Here is a 10,070-nt window from a genome sequence, read left to right as displayed (position 1 = left end):
CTGTGTTATTTATTAAATCATTCTCTTATTTAATTAGAAATATATTCCTTGAGCAGCCACTGTGTGCTAGGTATTATGCTGGAGGTTCAGAAACATAAACGTAATGCTCTTAAGAACCCAAGAATATTTTCAGGGATAGATTTCACATTTATGAAATATCAAATCAGAGAGGTAACACTGAGAATACTGTCTGACAGGAAAGTTACTGAAAATTTTCCCCATTAATTGTAAAATACCTGTGTACACTTATTATTTTGGGCACTCAGCATCTTGGTAGTTGGGCCTTGATTTTCCTCTAGAGAGCTAACCCGTCCTCCATTCTAAGTCCTTGTTTCCACCCCAAGCTCAATGATGGACATATGGCTCCGTTCTGGCCTAACAGAAGATTGCTTTTCTTTGGCTTCATGGATTGGTTCAGCAATGATCATGTAACCCAATTTGGGCCAGTGAAGGCCAGACGCAGCATTCTTGTGCAAATAGTCAGGGAAAAGAAGCTCTACCAACATTGCTGAAATTTTACCTTGAATGATATCTAGAGCTACTGTGGTGCTTTAAAATAAAACCCACACGAAGGGGAGCTAAGAAGTAAGTAGGGACAGCATTTTACGAACTCATTCGAGCTCTGATCCAGTATCTACTCCTGTACTTTTTATTATGTGGACAGATAAATTTCTTTTTTCTGCTTGTACCAGATCCTGTTGGGATCTTTTTCACTTGTAACAGAAAGAGTCTAAAAGCTATGCTGTGGAAACATTTGTTGAGGTCCTACCTTGTGCCTAGGCCCTGTGCCAAGCGGCTGAAGGACACAAAGATGAGTAAGCCATTGTCTCTGCCCTCAAGCAATTCACAATCTGTCCAGGGTTATAGATATTGATAAAAATGTACCATAATATAAAAGTGATGTATTAGTGGTATGTACAAAGAGCTATAAAAGTATGATGGAGTACCAGTTATTTGTTTGGTAGAGTGAAAGAGTGGCAGAGAGAAAATGGTAGGGCAAAAGGAAAGGTTCAGGAAAAATTCATCAAGATGATATTTGAGCTGGGCCTTGTAAAATAAGTAGAGTTGAACAGATGGACAAAGTGGGCAAGAATATTCTGGAATGAGGGAATAATAATGAAGAGACATAAAACTTTCTTATGCATAAGAGTGAATAACCTACTGTAGCTAGCGTAGATGGAATATGGAGGGAGAAGAGTGCTGGAAGACAAGTCTAAAAAAATATGCTGGGGCTCGATTGTGAAAGGCTTTGAATGCAGGTCCTCTAGGCAGTAGGAAACCATGGAAGAACCCTGAGGGTAGCTTGGATTGCAGTGGAGGTGAGGGAGTGGGAAGAAATGATTGAAGAGAAGCAGACAATGTTGAGAGATAAGTAACAGGTAAAATCAAAAGGACTTGGTGATGTGTTGGGTATAGGGCATGGCTCCTAGGCTTTTGGATTCAACACTTGTTTGAAAGGTGGTATCTTCACTAAGATACCACATTCCTCTTGGAAGAGAAATAAGTTGTTGAGGGTGGTTAATTGTGAGTTCTATCATGGGTAAGGTATCTGAGGTCTTTTTGAGACATATAAGACATGTAAATGAAAATATTGAGGGAGCAGATAGATCCAGGTCTCAAAGGAAAACTCTGGGTTAGAAATACAAATTTAGAGGTCAAAGGCATGTAGACAAGGCATGTAGATTGGTTCCAGGAGCCCCTATGAATACCAAAATCCATGGATGCTAGAGTCCCTTATGTAAAATGGTGTAGTACAGTAAATACATGTATTTAATATATGAATATATATATTTAATCTTCTAACATGTTAGGATATTTCCTATTTGTTTTCATAAGGGACTTATTTTCCAAGTTTAATTTTTGTGCTATTTTTTAAAAAATTTTTCTTTTTTATTAGTCATCCATTTTATACACATCAGTGTATACATGTCAATCCCAATCGCCCAATTCATCGCACCGCCACCCGCACCCCCCGCCGCTTTCCCCGCTTGGTATCCACACGTTTGTTCTCTACATCTGTGTCTCTATTTCTGCCCTGCAAACTGGTTCATCTGTACCATTTTCTAGGTTCCACATATATGCGTTAATATACGATATTTGTTTTTCTCTTTCTGACTTACTTCACTCTGTATGACAGTCTCTAGATGCATCCACGACTCTACAAATGACCCAATTTCGTTCCTTTTTCTGGCTGAGTAATATTCCATTGTACATATGTACCACAACTTCTTTATCCATTTGTCTGTCGATGGGCATTGAGGTTGCTTCCATGACCTGGCTATTGTAAATACTGCTGCAATGAACATTGGGGTGCATGTGTCTTTTTGAATTATGGTATTCTCTGGGTAGATGCCCAGTAGTGGGATCGCTGGGTCATATGGTAATTCTATTTTTAGTGCTTTAAGGAACCTCCATACTGTTCTCCATAGTGGCTGTATCAATTTACATTCCCACCAACAGTGCAAAACGGTTCCCTTTTCTCCATACCCTCTCTAGCATTTGTTGTTTGTAGATTTTCTGATGATGCCCATTCTAACTGGTATGAGGTGATACCTCATTGTAGTTTTGATTTGCATTTCTCTAATAACTCGTGATGTTGAGCAGCTTTTCATGTGCTTCTTGGCCATCTGTATGTCTCTTGGAGAAATTCTATTTAGGTCTTCAGCCCATTTTTGGATTGGGTTGTTTGTTTTTTTATTATTGAGCTGCATGAGCTGTTTATATATTTTGGACATTAATCCTTTGTCCAATGATTCATTTGCAAAATATTTTCTCCCATTCTGAGGGTTGTCTTTTCGTCTTGTTTATGGTTTCCTTTGCTGTGCAAAAGCTTTTAAGTTTCATTAGATCCGATTTGTTTATTTTTGTTTTTATTTCCATTACTCTAGGAGGTGGATCAAAAAAGATCTTGCTGTGATTTATGTTAAAGAGTGTTCTTCCTATGTTTTCCTCTAAGAGTTTTATAGTGCCTGGTCTTACATTTAGGTCTCGAATCCATTTTCAGTTTATTTTTGTGTATGGTGTTGGGGAGTGTTCTAATTTCATTCTTTTACATGTGGCTGTCCAGTTTTCCCAGCACCACTTATTGAAGAGACTGTCTTTCCTCCACTGTATATCCTTGCCCTCTTTGTCATAGATTAGTTGACCATAGGTGCGTGGGTTTATCTCTGGGCTTTCTATCTTGTTCCATTAATCTATATTTCTGTTTCTGTGCCAGTACCATATTGTCTTGAGTACTGTAGCCTTGTAGTATAGCCTGAAGTCAGGGAGTCTGATTCCTCCAGCTCCGTTTTTTCCCTCAAGACTGCTTTGGCTATTCGGGTCTTTGTGTCTCCATACAAATTTTAAGATCTTTTGTTCTAGTTCTGTAAAAAATGCCATTGGTAATTTGATGGGGATTGCATTGAATCTGTATATTGCTTGGGGTAGTATAGTCATTTTCACAATATGGCTTCTTCCAATCCAAGAACATGGTATATCTCTCCATCTGTTTGTATCCTCTTTAATTTCTTTCATCAGTGTCTTATAGTTTTCTGCATACAGGCCTTTTGTCTCCCTAGGTAGGTTTATTCCTACGTATTTTATTCTTTTTGTTGCAGTGGTAAATGGGAGTGTTTCCTTAATTTCTCTTTTAGATTGTTCATCATTAGTTTATAGAAATGCAAGAGATTTCTATGCATTAATTTTGTATCCTACAACTCTACCAAATTCATTGATTAGCTTTAGTAGTTTTCTGGTGGCATCTTTAGGATTCTCTATGTATACCATCATGTCATCTGCAAACACTGACAGTTTTACTTCTTCTTTTCCAATTTGTATTCCTTTTATTTCTTTTTCTACTCTGATTGCCGTGGCTAGGACTTCCAAAACTATGTTGAATAATGGTGAGAGTGGACATCCTTGTCTTGTTGCTGATCTTAGAGGAAATGCTTTCAGCTTTTCACCATTGAGAATGATGTTTGCTGTGGGTTTGTCGTATATGGCCTTTATTATGTTGAGGTAGGTTCTCTCTATGCCCACTTTCTGGTGAGGTTTTATCATAAATTGCTGTTGAATTTTGTCAAAAGCTTTTTCTGCATCTATTGAGATGATCATATGGTTTTTACCCTTCAATTTGTTAATATGGTGTATCTCATTGATTGATTTGCTTATATTGAAGAATCCTTGCATTCCTGGAATAAATCCCACTTGATCATGGTGTTTGATCCTTTTAATGTGTTGTTGGATTCTGTTTGATAGTATTTTGTTCAGGATTTTTGCATCTATATTCATTTGTGATATTGGTCTGTAATTTTCTTTTTTTGTAGTATCTTTGTCTGGTTTTGATATCAGGGTGATGGTGGCCTCATAGAACGAGTTTGGGAGTGTTCCTTCCTCTGCAATTTTTTGGAAGGGTTTGAGAAGAATCAGTGTTAGCTCTTCTCTAAATGTTTGATAGAATTCACCTGTGAAGCCATCCGGTCCTGGACTTTTGTTTGTTGGAAGATTTTTCATCACAGTTTCAATTTCATTACTTGTGATTGGTATGTTCATATTTTCTCTTTCTTCCTGGTTCTGTCTTGGAAGGTTATACCTTTGTAAGAATTTGTCCATGTCTTCCAGGTTTTCCATGTTATTGGCATATCGTTGCTTGTAGTAGTCTCTTAGGATGCTTTGTATTTCTGTGGTGTCTGTTGTAACTTCTCCTTTTTCATTTCTAATTGTATTGATTTGAGTCCTCTCCCTCTTTTTCTTGATGAGTCTGGCTAATGGTTTATCAATTTTGTTTATCTTCTCAAAGAACCAGCTTTTAGTTTTATTGATCTTTGCTATTGTTTTCTTTGTTTCTGTTTCATTTATTTCTGCTCTGATCTTTATGTTTTCTTTCCTTCTGCTAACTTTGGGTTTTGTTTGTTCTTCTTTCTCTAGTTCCTTTAGGTGTAAGGTTAGATTGTTTGAGATTTTTCTTGTTTCTTGAGGTAGGCTTGTATAGCTATAAGCTTCCCTCTTAGAACTGCTTTTGCTGCATCCCCTAGGTTTTGGATCGTCGTGTTTCGTTGTCATTTGTCTCTAGGTATTTTTTGATTTCCTCTTTGATTTCTTCAGTGATCTCTTGGTTATTTAGTAACGTATTTTTTAGGCTCCATGTGTTTTTGTTTTTTACGTTTTTTTCCCTGTAATTGATTTCTAATCTCAAAGCGTTTTGGTCAGAAAAGATGCTTGATATGATTTCAATTTTCTTAAATTTACTGAGGCTTGATTTGTGACCCAAGATGTGATCTATCCTGGATAGATCCATGTGCACTTGAGAAGAAATTGTAATCTGCTGTTTTGGATGGAATGTCCTATAAATATCAATTAAATCTATCTGGTCTATTGTGTCATTTAAAGCGTGTGTTTCCTTATTAATCTTCTGTCTGGACGATCTTTCCTTTGGTGTAAATGAGGTGTTAACAGTCCCCACTCTTGTTGTGTTGCTGTCGATTTCCTCTTTTAGAGCCTTTAGCTGTTGCCTTATGTATTGAGGTGCTCCTATGTTGGGTGCATATACATTTATAATTGTTATATCTTCCTCTTGGATTGATTCCTTGATCATTATGTAATGTCCTTCCTTGTCTCTTGTAACATTCTTTATTTTAAAGTCTATTTTATCTGATATGAGTATTGCCACTCAGCTTTCATTTGAATTGCATGTGTATGGGAATATCTTTTTCCATCCCCTCACTTTCAGTCTGTATGTGTCGCTAAGTCTGAAATGGATCTCTTGTAGACAGCATCTATATGGGTCTTGTTTTTGTATCTATTCAGCAAGCCTGTGTCTTTTGGTTGGAGCATTTAATCCATTCATGTTTAAGGTAATTATCGATATGTATGTGCCTGTTACCATTTTCATAAGTGTCTTGGGTTTGTTTTTGTAGGTCCTTTTCTTCTCTTGTGTTTCCCACTTAGAGACGTTCCTTTAGCATTTGCTGTAAAGCTGGTTTTGTGGTGCTGAATTCTGTTAGCTTTTGCTTGTCTGTAAAACTTTTGATTTCTCCACCAAATCTGAATGAGATCCTTGCCGGGTAGAGTAATCTTGGTTGTAGGTTCTTCCCTTTCATCCCTTTAAGTATATCATGCCACTCCCTTCTGACTTGTAGAGTTTGTGCTGAGAAATCAGCTGTTAACATTATGAGAATTCCCTTGTATGTTATTAGTCATTTTTGCCTTGCTGCTTTGAATAATTTTTCTTTGCCTTTAAGTTTTGCCAGTTTGATTACTATGTGTCTCGGCATGTTTCTCCTTCGGTTTATCCTGTATGGGACTCTCTGCGCTTCCTGGACTTTGGTGGCAATTTCCTTTCCCATGTTAGGGAAGTTTTCAACTATAATCTCTTGAAATATTTTCTCTGGTCCTTTCTCTCTCTCTTCTCCTTCTGGAACCCCTATAATATGAATGTTGCTGTGTTTAATGTTGTCCCAGAGGTCTCTTACGTGTCTTCATTTTTTTTCATTCTTTTTTCTTTATTCTGTTCCACAGCAGTGAATTCCACCATTCTGTCTTCCAGGTCACTTATCCGTTCTTCTGCCTCAGTTATTCTGCTATTGATTCCTTCTAGTGTAGTTTTCATTTCAGTTATTGTATTGTTCATCTCTGTTTGTTTGTTCTTTAATTCTTCTAGATCTTTGTTAAACATTTCTTGCATCTTCTCAATCTTTGCCTCCATTCTTTTTCCAAGGTTCTGGATCATCTTCATTATCATTATTCAGAATTCTTTTTCTGGAATGTTGCCTATCTCCACTTCATTTAGTTGTTTTGGGGGGGGGGTTATCTTGTTCCTTCATCTGGTACATAGCCCTGTGCCTTTTCATCTTGTCTCTCTTTCTGTGAATGTGGTTTTTGTTCCACAGGCTGCAGGATTGTAGTTCTTCTTGCTTCTGCTGTCTGCCCTCTGGTGGATGAAACTATCTAAGAGGCTTGTGGAAGTTTCCTAATGGGAGGGACTGGTGGTGGGTAGAGCTGGCTGTTGCTCTGGTGGGCAGAGCTCAGTAAAACTTTAAACTGCTTGTCTGCTGGTGGGTGGGGCTGGGTTCCCTCCCTGTTGGTTGTTTGGCCTGAGGCAACCCAACACTGAAGCCTACCCAGCTCTTTGGTGGGGCTAATGGCAGACTCTGGGAGGGCCAAGGAGTACCTCCCAGTACTTCTGCTAGTGTCCTTGTCCCTTGGTGAGCCACAGCTGCCTCCCGCCTCAGCAGGAGGCCCTCCAACACTAGTAGGTAGGTCTGGTTCAGTCTCCCATGGGGTCACTGCTCCTTCCCCTGGGTCCCGATGCGCACACTACTTTGTGTGTGCCTTCCAAGAGTGGAGTCTCTGTTTCCCGCAGTCCTGCCGAAGTCCTGCAATCAAATCCCGCTAGCCTTCATAGTCTGATTCTCTAGGAATTCCTTCTCCCGTTGCCAAACCCCCAGGTTGGGAAGCCTGACATGGGGCTCAGAACCTTCACTCCAGTGGGTTGACTTCTGTGGTATAAGTATTCGCCAGTTTGTGCGTCACCCACCCAGCAGTTATAGGATTTGATTTTATTGTGATAGCGCCCCTCCTACCATCTCATTGCAGCTTCTCATTTGTCTTTGCATGTGGGGCATCTTTTTTGGCGAGTTCCAGTGTCTTCCTGTCAATGATTGTTCAGCAGTTAGTTGAGAGCATGTCCTTCTACTCTGCCATCTTGAACCAATCCTGTAAAATGATCTGTTCTATTTTTATTAGTATATGCTATCAGAATTATTGTGTCTTCAAAAAATATTTGAGGGTTTTCTGTATTTCTTTGGATTCTGGAATAGTTTGAATAGCTTATGAAGTACCTTGTTCTTGAAGGTTTGAAAGAATTTTCCTATGAAGACATCTACATCTGACACCTTTTCTGAGAATGATTCCATTACAACTCTCTCTATTATTTATTTCTGTGGTGACTGCTTTACTCAAATTTTCTCATTCTTTTTGATTCAATTTTGTTAATTTATATTTTCCTTAAAATTCAGAACTTGCCAATATATAACTTTTCGAATATATAAGCTTACGGTTGTGTGGAGAGTCTCTTATAGTTCTTTTATTTTTTTCTTTGGCTGTGATTATATTTTCTTTATCATTTCTGTTTTAATATATTTGTGGGGTTTTCCCCCGATTCTTTTTTTTTTCCCACGCCATGCAACATGAGGGATCTTAGTTCCCCCACCAAGGATCGAACCCATGCCCCTGCTTTGGGAGTGCAGAGTCTTTACCACTGGCTCAGCAGGGAAGTCCCTTTTTCCCCTGATTAAACTAGCTAGTGATTTATATATGTTTTATTGATTTTCTCTACAAGGACCTTTTCTGGAATAATTTATCAGTTTTGCTGGTTGTTTTCCCATTTATTATTTTCAGATTTTATTTTTATTAATTCCTTCCTTCCGTTTCTTTGGGTGTGAATTTTTGTTCTTTGGCTTACTCATATGGAATCTACCCCTGAAAATAAGTATTTGAATTTTGAAGAGAAACAGCACCTAAAGGAAGCGATGAGACACTATTGCCGACTGGCTGAACCTGGGTGAAAGTGGGAAGTGCTTATGGGGCCAGTAACGCATTATGGTTTTGAAGATTGCTTCCTAGCTTGTCAGCTAGACTGTTCTAAGATACAGAATGAGAGACCTTGGCTGAACTACTGATGAACCACATGGAATGCTTCTCCCTCACCTCTTTGGATTGATATGCCACTCTGGTAATAAACGATTAGCCCGTCCAAATTTCTCTTTGTTGTTAGGCCAAGCTTTAAGCTCTCTCTGTGTTCAAGGTTGTCCATTAAGAATGTCCTGAATTTACTACGTACCAGCTCTGTATTTTAGTTGCACAGACACAACTTACAAGGCTTTTACAGTTATAATATTCATTTTAGAGTCCTGTTACATTAATTAAATATTAATGTTCTAAGCATATTTTTCATAACCTTCTCTGTTTCTTCTCCACTGGAGAATATTGCTGGAAATTAAAAAATAGTGTGGTTTATTATCCATGTCATTGGTGTTGCATTTTGATGACAAATTATTTTTGGAAAATGAAAAAAGATAGATAAGTAGAAGAATCCCCTCTGGGTCTCATGCATTTCTCTGAATAGCAATTTTATATTTCCTCACTATTTTTCCTGAGATTATTACATATCTTCCATAAGCATCTATAAAATACTTAGCCATAGTCTTAAATATTGGAGATACTTTCTGAAGATCTTCTAATGAGATTTAAAAAAAATACTGTATGTGGTATAAAAATGCTCATACAAAAGTAGTTTTAAAAAAAACCTAGTTTTTAATATGTGTAAGGCCTTTATATAGTTTCTTACCTTCTTTACTTATGACAACAGGAAACATTGGGATGAACAGTCAGTGTGTTTAAACTCATGACTTTTCTGGATGGGAAACCTGAGGTTAATGAGTTCTTGACACATTGTAAGGATGAGAGAGTCTTGGCTACAGTTAAAATAATTCAGAGATGGTGAGGGATGGGAGTGCTGAGCCAGAGAAGCTCAATGGTATGGAGATGGAGGCTTCAAAAACTGCTGAATTGCTATGATGTGATTATGCCTGTTTAGGGACAACAATCCAAGAGGGCGTCAAGGGTTTGGAACTGGATGATTAAATCATTAATGGTTCTTTTGGCACATGGAGCATTTTGGAGAAGGAAGCTCTTTCTTCAGGAAGAGAGGGGGATTGAATTGACAAGCTTGGTTTTGGAATGCTGAGTTTAAGGCAGTAAACAGACTTCCAAGTTGAAATGTCCTGTAGGCAACTGATGATGTGGAGCTACAGCACAGAGCAAAGGTCAGCACCAGAGCGCCAACTTTGAGAATCATCCCACAGGTTACCATTGAGACACAGGTAAGAGAAAGAGACTTTGGCACCTATTTAGTTAATATGGTTGAATTCAGAGTTGAGTTCAATTTAGGACCAGGAATGCTAAAATTAGACTATAAGATAGAGGAAGCAAATGTTTTCAGAACTCAAGTTGGTGGATCAGGATCAGAAACTCCAAAACCTAAACCTGAGAAATAGCAGAGCAGGGCTGAGAGGAAATGAGGTAGGAAA

Source organism: Lipotes vexillifer, unplaced genomic scaffold, assembly GCF_000442215.2.
Source record: "Lipotes vexillifer unplaced genomic scaffold, Lipotes_vexillifer_v1.1 scaffold645, whole genome shotgun sequence".
Classification (NCBI taxonomy): domain Eukaryota; kingdom Metazoa; phylum Chordata; class Mammalia; order Artiodactyla; family Lipotidae; genus Lipotes; species Lipotes vexillifer.
Note: the sequence above shows the minus strand (reverse complement) of the source record.